Below are 13,094 nucleotides of genomic sequence, written 5' to 3'. Positions count from 1 at the left end.
CAAAGTAACCTACTTCACGAGTTCTCTGGTAAATGAGTGGATCCACTAACTTCCCCACCCTCCAGTGAGAGAGGTGTGTGTGTGTGTGTGTGTGTGTGTGTGTGAGAGGAGTGCTTGTAAACACTTATCCATTCATCTATCCATCCATCTATACTTTGTTCATGCAGTCATTCTTCTATCTTTGTCCACAATCACTGCCCACAGCCGATACACTCCTGCTTTCACCATACTTCTCCCCTCACTTGCCAGCTCCCCCAACCTACCCTTCCACCGCCACACTGACCGTGCCCTATGTGCCCATGGTTGCACCCAGTTGTTCACCCAGCCTTATGTCCATGTACTCACTCATCACACCATCCATCCATGCATGAACTCGCTTCCATTCCTTGTGGACTGTATTCTCTCATTCATCACACCATCCATCCATGCATGAACTCGCTTCCATTCCTTGTGGACTGTATTCTCTCATTCATCACACCATCCATCCATGCATGAACTCGCTTCCAATCCTTGTGGAATGTACTCTCTCATTCATCACACCATCCATCCATGCATGAACTCGCTTCCATTCCTTGTGGACTGTATTCTCTCATTCATCACACCATCCATCCATGCATGAACTCGCTTCCAATCCTTGTGGAATGTACTCTCTCATTCATCACACCATCCATCCATGCATGAACTCGCTTCCATTCCTTGTGGCCTGTATTCTCTCATTCATCACACCATCCATCCATGCATGAACTCGCTTCCATTCCTTGTGGACTGTATTCTCTCATTCATCACACCATCCATCCATGCATGAACTCGCTTCCATTCCTTGTGGACTGTATTCTCTCATTCATCACACCATCCATCCATGCATGAACTCGCTTCCATTCCTTGTGGACTGTATTCTCTCATTCATCACACCACCCATCCATGCATGAACTTGCTTCCATTCCTTGTGGCCTGTATTCTCTCATTCATCACACCACCCATCCATGCATGAACTCGCTTCCATTCCTTGTGGACTGTATTCTCTCATTCATCACACCATCCATCCATGCATGAACTCGCTTCCATTCCTTGTGGACTGTATTCTCTCATTCATCACACCACCCATCCATGCATGCACTCTCTTCTATTCCTTGTGAAATTCACTCACTCACACACTCACTCATCCATTCCTTCACTTAGTCATCTCTCCATTCATCCAACCAGTGATTCATTCCCACATTTACTTACCCATTTACACAACCACAGATGCACTTTTATAAACCAGACCCACTTATAGAAACAATAATGCCCTTAGCTTGTGGCTTTTGCTGTATTAATGTGTTTAAAAAGAAGGAATTCAGTCCAGCTCTGAGTGGGCATCCTGCAGCACGAGGAGTTAAATAGTTTTCCAAAGAGTAGTGTCTCAGAAACTTGCAAGCCCTCCACAATTAAAAAAGCGAGTTGAGCATGAATCAATGAGGTGTTGACAGAAAATTCGAAAACAAGAAATGCATCCAAAAAAGAATTGAGAAACCTTCCCGAAATCACTTCTTGTCGCTCAAGAAAGCACACCATGAGCTCCTTCTGTAGAGACGGGTGTGTGAGGAGTTCACAAACAACACTGGGGCCTGGCTCGGGCTGTGTGTGCTAAGGCCACAGCGTGAGTAACCCTCACCAGGCGCTCGGACCTCGCCTGGAGCCCTGGCTGCCAGGAATGATGTTATTCTGATGAGCATCCTGTGATTCACTTCTAGTTGTAAGCCTCTTTGGCAACCCAAAGATGCGCTAAAAAGGCATTTGTAACCCACAATTAAGTGGGGTATTGTGCATAAACAACTGCATGTTGTGTGTGTCTCAACAGGAAAGTCTATCAGCAGAATCCAACATAACATTTCAACAGGACTCAAATGTCCTTTGTGTATTTTTAAACTCAGATATTTTGAAATTGAAAGACTTTCAAGATGTTATTATTCAGTATATAATTGTTATGACTATGGGCCTGACTTAGAGTTTGGTGGACAGGTTACTCTCTCACAAAGGTCACAGATATCCTGTCCACCTTATTACAAGTGCATTGCATCCATCTATTTTTGTCAAATATCTGTAAACCTATCTTTGTAGCACATTGTGTGCTCCAGATATGTTTTTTTATTGCATAGCTAAAAGAGCAAGCCAGGCTATTTCAGAGAGGACCAACCAGCTGGCAGCGAACAAGAGATAGAGGGTTTGGGGGTCACTGTCCTTTATCATACTGACATTTCCTTGTGACTTAACATGTCTGCATAGCCTGTATGAGGATAGGAGACCCTGACAGTGTCAAACTCTCTGCATCTAGTATTGGACTGTGAATATCATACTTCACCAGGTCCACAGGAACATACTCATTGAACAACTGGGTATCCATGCTCTGCTCAGGGTTCTCCAAAGTCGGTCCTGGAGGTCCGAATCCATGTCAGATTTTTAAGACAACTACATTTATCTAAATGGGGATATGCTAAAAATCTGGCATGGATCCGGCTCTCCAGGACCGACTTTGGCCAGCTAATGACCGTCCACTTATTTTAAAGAGAATTACAGCTTGATTTCGAGTACAACAGTAATGGAAAATCTTCTGATTTCTGCAGAGTGCTAAATTTGGAGAAAAATCCACCAGTAGAATTTGCTGCCACATATTATGCCCATATTTTGCCTCCAGAATTAGCACTTCCTCCAGAAAAATTGAGGATTTTCTAATTTTTTTTAAAATTAATATCCACAGTATCAAAACATCCAAAAAGTTACATATGCAGACATATCTAATAGCTAGGCATAAAAGCAATTAAATTCATTCGATTATACCTAAAATCATTACCTAAAATCATTACAATAGATTACACTCATGCTCACCTTTAACAGTTCATGTCATCTATCATTGCCCCCAAACATAAATACCTAGTTTGCGTTTCCTTGACCATTTGACAGCATAAAGACTGTATTCTAAGTTATATATGCTATAGAACCGGGCTCTCCACAATTCAAAAGATGGTATTTCAGGTTCGAGCCACAAAGACGCTAAACACAGCCGTGCTAAGGCTGTAGCGACAAAGAGTAGGTACCGAAATTTATACATAGGGTTCTCTAGCTCAAGATCCTCGCCGACCCCTAGCAGCTTCATAGAGACCGTGATCTTAACAGCCACCCCCGAGATCTCCATCAGGAACTTCTCTATATGTTCTATAAATGGGGCCACCTTGGGGCAAGCATAAAAGATATGGAGAATGTCGGCGTTGTCCGTGCAACACCGGAAACATTTACCATCGTTCTCCCTCCCTCATTTCAACATCTTGGCTGGGTTATGATACAAATTGAATATAGTTTTATAGAACTGGGCTTTAAGATTCGCCGACAGACAGATTTCCCCCGCAATAGCAATCACCTTTTCCAAGGAAACACTAGGCTCTCCCACCTTGAGTGCCCATTTAGAGTTATGTTTATCTAAATCATCCCTCCTTAAATCTAACAGAATATTATATTATATACCCTGACTCCTGATAGCTTCAACTAGTTTGAGAGGTTCCATTATAGATTGTTTGCTCAGAAAATCGCGAATTTGTAAAAATTTGAAAAACTGATTTTTATGAAGGAAAAACTCATTAGCTAAATCTGTAAAGGATACGTAGAGTCCCCCAGCCTCATAGAAATCCCCGATTCGGATTATACCCTTAGATCTCCAGCTACTAACCCCAGCGTCCTGGAAAATTGAGGGTAATATACCTATGGCCGTAGTAGGGGTATACAGAGTTAATCTCTGAATTTGAAAATTCTTTTGTACCGTGCTCCAAACCTTAAAGGCTGCCCCTAAGACTTTAAAGCGCGTTCTTTTATAATAACTCCTATCCAACCTCTTAAAAAAGCAGCTCCTGACCTCTTCACCTAGCAACAGCTGATAGATAGAGGGGACCTCAGCAGTATTGCTAACACTTTCTCCAGTTAGCATTATCCTCATGTTTGATAAAAGACACGAATAATAATAAAGTGTAAAGTCGGGGACCGACTACCCTCCCCTCTCCCTGGGAAGCGTCATTAACTGCATAGCTCTTCGAGGTTTCCCAGGAGCTCATAAGAATTTAGAGCAGAGTGCATGCAAATGTTGTAGCTCGGCGCGAGATACCTCTAAGGGTACAGATCGGAAAAAATATAAAACCTTGGGAAGTATGTTCATTTTCAGAACATTGGCTCTGCCTACCAAAGATAAATGTAGACACTCCCATCTGTCTAACGATTGCTTTACCTTGGTGGTGATATCCCCCCAGTTAACGTCCACCAGATCTTTCAAGTTTTCTCGGATCTTAATTCCGAGATACATGACCTCCTTAATCGCCCTAGGGTCACTAGCCATAATATCCTTCGTACAAAGGATCTGGGTTTCCGAGATATTGATCTTATAGCCCGAGACTGCGCCGTACTCGGCTGCAAGCCGTTCCACCTCGGATATGGCCATGAGAGGATCCGATGTTGTTATGGCGATATCGTCGGCATATGTGAAAACAAGGAAATTATATTCCAGGACGCGAAAGGGTTTAATTTGGGAGCTACTTTCAAGCTTTCGTAAGAAGGGGTTAATATAAAGGGCGAACAGCAGGGGGGAGCTTGGACTCCCCTGCCGCGTGTCTCTTGAGATTTTGAATATCGAAAAGGGTCACAATGTTGCTAATATGGTTCACAGTCCCCCGACCTGGGATAAAGCCATGCTGTTTTAGGGATACAAGGGGAGAAATGACTTTAGCCAAACGGTTCGCCAGAATTTTGGCATAAATCTCCCCATCACAGTTGACAAGGGAGATTGGACGTTATGACCCTGGCTGATCTGGCGGCTTATCTTTTTGTTCTTAAATATGACAATATTGGCCTTGTCCCACGACTGTGGTGCCCCCCCCCCCCCGGCTGGGATGCTTGGAAAACGGCCAACAAGTCTGTTTTAATTTCTTGAAAGTAAGCCCTGTAGACCTCGGAGGGAAGCTTGTCGGGACCCGCTGCCTTACCAATCGCCATGCTATTTATTGCTAACGCTAATTCTTCCAAAGTGATAGGACTCCCCAATAACCCTGCCTCTTCCGGTCCAACCTAATCCACTAATCGTTGTATCCCAGGGTTCGGAATATGTGGTCCTGGTTGTTTTCCCAGATAAAGGTCTTCATAGAATTTATGGAAAATCCCAAGAATATCTTGAGGATCATACACCGTATCACCAGACATATTTCTCATACCAGCTATTCTATGTGTAGCTTCATTAGAACGTAGCCTGTTAGCCAGACAGCGTCCAACCGCTTTGCCGTACTCATAGCATTCCTTTTTATATACAAGATATTTAGCTGCGATCTCCTTACTCCAGGATAAGTTGATATTAGCCTTACACCTAGCGACATTAGTTTGGAGTTCGGTGATGTTGCTCTTAGCTAATATCCCTTGTGCTAGATTTTCTTCTGCAGATTTAAGTCTTGTATACAATTCCTGCATTAGAGATTTAGCTTTCTTTTGCTGGTATAAGCCATAACTCAGGATCTCCCCTCTGAGGCAGGCCTTAAAAGCATCCCATAGAACCCGACAGATGTTGAATGCCGGTTGTCTTGAAAGAACCCCTTGATCCAGCTCTTAATCTAAGAAAGTATCATCAAGAAGGAGTTTCCTATTGAAAGTGAAGGTTCGTGGGTTAATAGAGAAGCCTAATGCAGGGAGGTCCAGGACCACTGGAGCATAAGCTGATGTAATTCTTGGGAAGACTCGCATTTTGGCATCTGTAAATAGTAGAGGTGAGGCAAAAAAGTAATCAAGACGAATGCGAAGCCCGGATCATCCCTGTGAAGGTGATCCCACACATCGACCAACCCATGGTCAATCAATAAATGAAAAAGTGCCTTAAAAACCTTTGGTTTCCTACCCTTGTAATTTTTTGGGCCCTGATGGAGTTCCTTATTACTCAGATTGATATTAAAGTCACCGCATAGCACCAAGGGGGTAGGCCAGAGTGCGGGCTCCACATTCAAATGCTCCAAAACCATAGCTTCATCAAGATTGGAGCCATAAATAGTACACAATGTAAATTTATTCTCCCCAACAGACATTCCACGATAAGCCAGCGCCCCAGTTTATAGGCTAATACCTGTCCCGAGGTTTGGCTAGCAAAGCCACCCGCAGGTGGTTGAGGTGTGGGACGTAGCCGCTAAGAGCATGAAGCCCATTTCAGATAAAATTTTCCGCTTCCCCCAGGGTACATGGATCTCTTGTAAACAGATCAAGTCTGGCTGAATCATACGAAGTTCAGCAGCAACCCTATGCCTCTTACTGTAGCTATTTAGGCCACAAACATTTAAAGAACATATTCGCAGTCCTGGTCTAGCCATTAGGAATATAGGGGGACAAGCTAATTCGCATTACTCTAAAAAAAAAATATTAGATCCGTTAAACTGAAAATTTGACTGATACTGTGGATTATTTTCCTTATTTTACCCCCCCCAGGACCACCCGCAACCCCCAGTCGCCCCCCAACCCCATGCCCCCTCCCCCTACCCCTACCCTTCAGTAAGGCTTTGGGACCCATGGTCCCTGTGATGACAAGCTCCCACCTCCCAGATGCTCTTCCCCACGACATACCCCTCACCCTATACAATAGTTGTGACAAAAAGAAAAAGATTAGAAGTCACAGCATTCAGAAAACCATATACATATTGCCATATTGCCAATATCAATTAAACTATCTGGGTTGCCCGGTCAGATATAGAATAGGGTGATACGAATGTTTAGAGAGAAAGAAACAGAGAAAAAAGACAAAGAAAAAAAACAAAGCAGAAAATCGATGGGATAAAAGGCTAATAGACTCGTAGCTTGGCTACGTATGAAATCGAGCCCTGGCATTAGTTTCAGCAACCATGACAAAATTGGACAGTTTTCATAAAGATTGCAGAAATTCTTTCGCGAGTATCTCAGGTGAAAAGAATCGGGTTGATCTTTAACCATAATTTTAAGCTTGGCTGGGTTTAATAGAAAGACCTGAGCCCCTTTAGTTTGAAATGGTGCGATAAGCTGGCGTAAATGCCAGCGCCTCTCCACAGTTAGATAGCAAAAGTCAGGTCTGACAAAGAACTCCAACCCCTTGCCTGCCCGCTTTTTGTCAGGACGTACCAGAGAGTACACATCTTCCCGAGCCAGAAAGCTATTGAGAGATATCAGTATCGCTCTAGGTCGATCTAGAGTTTGACCAGATCTGGGGCGGAGGTTAAATGGAAAATTATGTGATCTTTCCACTTCTCGTGCCCAATCCCATTTGTTCAGTTCAGGAAAGGCTTCCGTAAACAAATCGATAATATATTTACGAGGATCCTGTCCTTCGACCCCCTCTGGAATTTGCAGAACACTTAGATTGTTCCTGCGAGAGCGATTTTCTATGTCGGCCAATTTCCACTGTGTATCGTCTTTTAAAGAGCGTAAAGAATCTGTCAAAGCCTTCTGAGCAACTTGTTCATCTTCAAGACATGAGATTCTTGCTTCTGCTTTGTTAAATCTCGTTGTGAACTCTGTGCAGGCTTTAGCAATCAGGCGCACAGAGTTCTGCAATTTGCAGCAAGACCCCTGTACCCTCTGATTCTCTACTCAAGCCTCTTCTCTATGGCTGACCATGGTCTGATAAATCAGAGCCAGTGAGATATCCTCAGAAGGGTTGGTTGGAATATCAGTAACAGTCCCCGGGGTACGGCCATTCTCTCTGCTCAAGTCGGTTGAGCAAGAGTAGTCCCATTGTAGAGCATTGCCCCCTGTACCATCATCTATCTGTTTAACACAGCCTTTCACCTCTTGTTTTTTATGCACTGTACTTAGGGTGGCGTCTACACCCCCCGCTTCCTCAAAATGCATGCCACTATGGTCACTACCGCCATCAATGTCAAGACCAGACATGTCCGTGGCCACAAAAATCGACTCAAGATCATCACTGGATGAGTTTGACTGATCCAATAGCGAAAAATGTAGCATCATCCATTTTGTCTCCTTCTGAGGCTGAACCAGAGTCCTTAGTACCATCTGGGCTGGCGTTAATGTCACCACTCAGCATAACCAGAGTAGAAGCACCGCCTGCGTGCCTCAGGAGATTGCCCACGGCGTTTACAGCCTCACCCAGTTCACCCAGTTCCCCCATAGAGAAGGCTCTGTGTATAGGTATCACACCCATGTTAGAATTACTAGCGCCATTGGGGTTCGGGTCTCTCAGCCCTCCCAGCTGCTCTAGAGTAGAGTCTATAGTTCTCTCAACCCCTGTAGGCACATCAACAGATATGTCCTGAGGATCTTGGAGAGTCTGGGGGATTTTACCTTTATTTTTCGTTTTACCTGCAGAAAATAGGGTCGGAATGGTGCGCTTACCCACATTCATTAGCGTTTTCACTCCCTTTACAGCCGGCTCCTTGCTCGGCGGTTTGGGAGTGCTTGCTGTAGTCGTTGCAGTTGCTGTATTCTTTATCCCAGTGGCAGTACCAACAATGTCCTCATTAGGGCGAGTCCTCCAACTTCCAACCTTGGGAGGCATTGCGAGCAGGATCCTGCCCATGCCTCTGCAGCCACAGTAACAAGCAGGCGCCGTCAGCGAAAACCAGCACAAACACCGGGTGAACCTCGAGAAGCTGCCGCGATATAGGGGATGTAGCGCAGCCAAGATAGATGTTGCCTCGACAATCTGCATTCCGATCCGGTGAAATATTCCTCCGTTCCATTCTCAAACGATTAGATTACCATAGCCATCGTGGGGGATTAGAGCAGCTAGGAGCAGCAGTTTACACGTCCGAAGCTATGGACGCCATCTTGCCTCCACTTGTTTTCCCCAAATTGAGGATTTTCTATTGTCACACAACTCTACATTACATCACCGAAACACTGAGGTATAACCAAGTTGTTGAGCTCTCAAACCACTCTAGATCTTTCTTAAACAGATCTCACTCTAGATCCTCGTGAACAGATCTCTACTTCATTTCTGCATCTGATATTCAACAAGCACTTGCAAAGCCAATAGGTCTGGCTTATAACTGAAAGTGACTCGATGCTTCCATCCTTGCAGTCATTCATCTGTCTCACCATGCACACAATCACTTGTCATCCATAGACTCAATCAGCTATCCTGGCATTCATCCATCTATTCAACCAGTCATTCACTCATTTTTTCATTCATCCTTACTAAATTCTACCCACACAGATGCACCAATCAATGAAGAGGAGCCTTCAGTTATAACTCAGACCTTTTGGTTTTGCTGCTTGTTTAGGAATGTTTGTGAGAGTGCTTCTTATATCTCTGACTTTTAGTCTACGAGGGTGTGAGAATGATACCAGCAGAGTGTGACTCTTCTTCATGAGGGGTGTCATTGCTTTCAGGAGTATGTGAGTGCTAGTTAGAAAGGGGATTGAGAATGCTGTCAGCGATGTTAGACTGCTACGTTTTGTGTGAGACTGCTGTTGGTAATATGTGACTGCCAGTGTGTGTGAGGCATGGAAGTGCTGTCGCTAGAGTCAGACAGCTACTTGTTAACCCCTTCAGCGCGGCGCGGATTACCGCGCCGTGCTGAAGGTTCGTTGCGCGGGCGGGGCCGTGACGGAGCGGTTCCGTCATACGCACAGCACGACCGATGCGCATGACGGAACCGCTCCGTCATGCGCATTGAAAGGGTTAAGGTTTGTGAATACTTTTGGTATTATTTGATTGCTATTTTGTGAGGGATGTGAGCGTGCCTCTAGTATTGTGTGACTGCTACTCTGATGGGTGTGTGAGTGCTGTCAGTAGTGAGAGACTGAATGTATGAGAGGGCTGAAGGAATGCCAGGCAGGCAGTCAACCCCATGCAGCGCACTGCCTTCGGCTGGGGGTTGGCCACAGGGGACTTCGGCCGTGCGCAGCAGGGGGTTGGCAACAGGGCTTGGCCTGTATGCAGCCAAATCAAAAGGCAGTCAACCTCCTCTGCTGGTTGTTGACCCTAAAGCCTTTGGTGACGCAGTGTAGGGTTGGCCTTTGGGCACCAGAAACCCCATCCCTCAGGGCCAAAACATATACATTAAGGGGCAAATTCAACAAAGAAAGGGGAGCGTGCAGCCTCCCTCCCAGAGCCTTAATAGGCCCCAGGGATCCCACCCCCCAGGGCTGAAATTTAAGGGAAGGGGAGCATGCTGCCTCCTCCCCATGCCCATCCCCCAGGGAAAAATAATAAATAAAGGGAGGGGGTGCACGAGGCTTCCTTTTCTGAGCCTAAATTATGCCCCTGAATCCCATTCCGGTAGATTAAATGTAAATAAAAGAAATAAAAGTGAGGGGATCATGCAGCCCCCTTTCCGAGCCTTTATAGGCCACAGGGACCCATCCCCTAGGGCTGTAGTTTATTTATTTGGTGGGGGATTTAAAATGTTTCCCTCCAAACGGGAGCAAATACATTTCCCTGCCCACTGTAGTGAGGGCAGGGAAATTACTGTGTCCCTGGGGTGGGCTCCCCAGGACACAGTCACTGAGTCAGCCCCATTGTTGGGGTCAACGCAGTCTTTAAAGTCGCATGGAGTTGGGGCCGACAGTCTTCTCTCTTTAAAATAATGCAATGGCCCCGGGTGATGGGGTCTTTGGTGCCTTTTAAATGAACGGGGAGGGGGGCCACATGGCAGCCCTACCATTTTGTTAAATTTTGGCCCTGGCGGATGGGGTCCCCTGGTTCTATTTAGGCTCACTGAGGGGGGCTGCAAGCACTACTCCCTTCATATAAATATGCGACCCAGGGGGCTGCAGCCCACAGGGCATTATTAGGCTCGGGGAGGGGCCACATACCCCCCTCTCCTTTATTAATATGACAGCCCAGGGAGATAGGGTCTGCGGGGCCTTATTAGACTGGGGAAGGAAGGACTCATGACCCTCCCCTTACTAATATTTGCACCACTCCCTCAGGCCTACCCTACGCTTTAAAAAAATCAATTTGATGTGGATTTTGATGTGTGCAAATCTGCAGCAATGTTTTTTACAAAATAAACGGTTATCCCTACCCTGGCCCCTTATGTTTGGTTTATCCTTTTTTTTTTAGGACTCGGGACTGCGTCCTGAGGTCTAAGATGGCTGCCACCACTTCCTCATTGATGTGGTTGCAGCCAATAAGATCTCAGCAGGACATCTGTTGGTTGCGTGGATCCTCCGCGGCGTGAAACACAAAAAGTTTCTGAGCATTAATTGCTCGAAAAGTACTGAACAAATTTATACCAAATCACAAAAAGCACTCATGTTTTCGGAACCCCATTTTTCTCGGCCAATGCTTCACAGATCACTCCGAAACTTTTCATGTGCAAACTAGTCAAAAAGTAACACTTTTTTGGAACGTTTTGTGTAGATTTGTCAAACGGCGCTAAAGTTATTAGCAATACAAAAAATGCATTTTCTATAGACACATGATTCTCACCATAACTACACAATGGTGACAACCAGTGGATAAAATAAAATGGTTACATCATTATTTTAACTGTAACTATAATTATAACCTTAATGTAAAATACAATTAAACTAAACTTAAACAATTTTGCTAAAAATAAATTAATTCTCCACATACCTTTAACAAAATATAATACATATTAAAGAAAAAGAAAAATGTTACTAAGGGTTACACATTAAATATAACTAAAAATGCTATTGTGGCTAGGACTTTTTAATTATTCTTTAAGAAATATTGTTTATAAATTAAATAAATATATTGGAACACATGTATTTTAATGTGATAATGTGCAGTTAACATTTTATTTAAAAAAAATGCAGGTTCATAATTAATATGTTACACTTATATTTTATACTAAAATAGTTGTAATTTTTTTTTGTTTAAATATTACACTATAATATTTTGTCCCTACTTTCACAGTGGTAGAGAACACTGGTAGTATTTATACACTCATAAACCCTCTTGTAAAAGGCTCCACTAGGTGGTGGAGACATGTAAGTCTACACTTAGGTGTAAATCAACACTCGGAAATGGCTAATAGCAAAAATGTTTAGATTTACAGCCAAGTGCAAGATTTAAACTTGAGTAAATGTACATGTGTAAGTTTACTTCTGTGAAACAGGCATTTAGTGATACTGTTTGTGACTGGAAGGTAAGCACAGTCTGCCAAAAACATTGGTGAAAACCCAGGGCCTGATTAACCTGAGGGTGGTAACCTAGCAACAGCCATGAAGCAGACAGATGTCTCATCTCTGTCATTGGCAGTCAAGCAACTATTATAAAGGAGACACTCCCTGGCCCTCACAGCTGAACAAAGCACATACCATTCATATGAATTACTGGAAAGTTTACCAAGGCATGACATTCCTCTGCCAACCCAATTACGAATAAATCTATTCCCCACAATATGATATGTGTCTTTTCTCGTTGACCCAGTGTGATCTGGGACACGCCTACACAACTGAGGTCTGTGGAAAAGATGGCTTTATTCTGCCCAATAATCAAATGTGAGGTTTCACACACCACTAGGATACAATGTGTTCCATCTTTCCCTTTGGTTTTCACAACATAAGTACTTTAATCAAATCATAGTTTTCTAGTCGACATCTTTAATTTTGCTGTTGATTTATAATAACCTTTGTCGAATAAAGATTCCAGCCCATGTAGTCAGCAGTCCTAGTTTCCTGTTGAAGCAAAGAGAGATCCTTGTCAATGGGAGCTTGGGGGGCAGCCGAGCACAGCGAGGTCTGCCCCCCGGGCAGATTGGGAGGGGGAGGGGGGGGAGTGGCCGAAGCGGCCATTTTGTGAGTTTTGGGCTACGTTTGGTATAGCCCAAATGTAGCCCAATTTCAGTAAAAGTAGCCCAAGGGCTATATAGTCCTGTGAAGCGCCTCCCCAGCCACCATTTTAGGTTTGGTGACCTGGTGGCTGAGAGCGCGGGCAGTAAGCTAAAAAAAAAATTGATTTTCTGAGGTAAGATCGGCCTGGGACGGACGCTTCTAGGGACTCGGGAGCCCTCTTCAAGGGCGTTCGATGTGCAGATAATCAAACTTAGTTTTAGTGAATTTTTACGTGGTATAAGTTTATCGTTCTGGGAAGCATATTGCGACTGGGGTGAGGTTCACACGACACGAGTAATATTGAATTA

This window comes from Triturus cristatus, chromosome 6 (genome assembly GCF_964204655.1).
Source record: "Triturus cristatus chromosome 6, aTriCri1.1, whole genome shotgun sequence".
In the NCBI taxonomy this organism is placed as follows: Eukaryota; Metazoa; Chordata; class Amphibia; order Caudata; family Salamandridae; genus Triturus; species Triturus cristatus.
The sequence above is the reverse complement of the archived record's forward strand: the minus strand, read 5'-3'. Positions refer to the sequence as shown.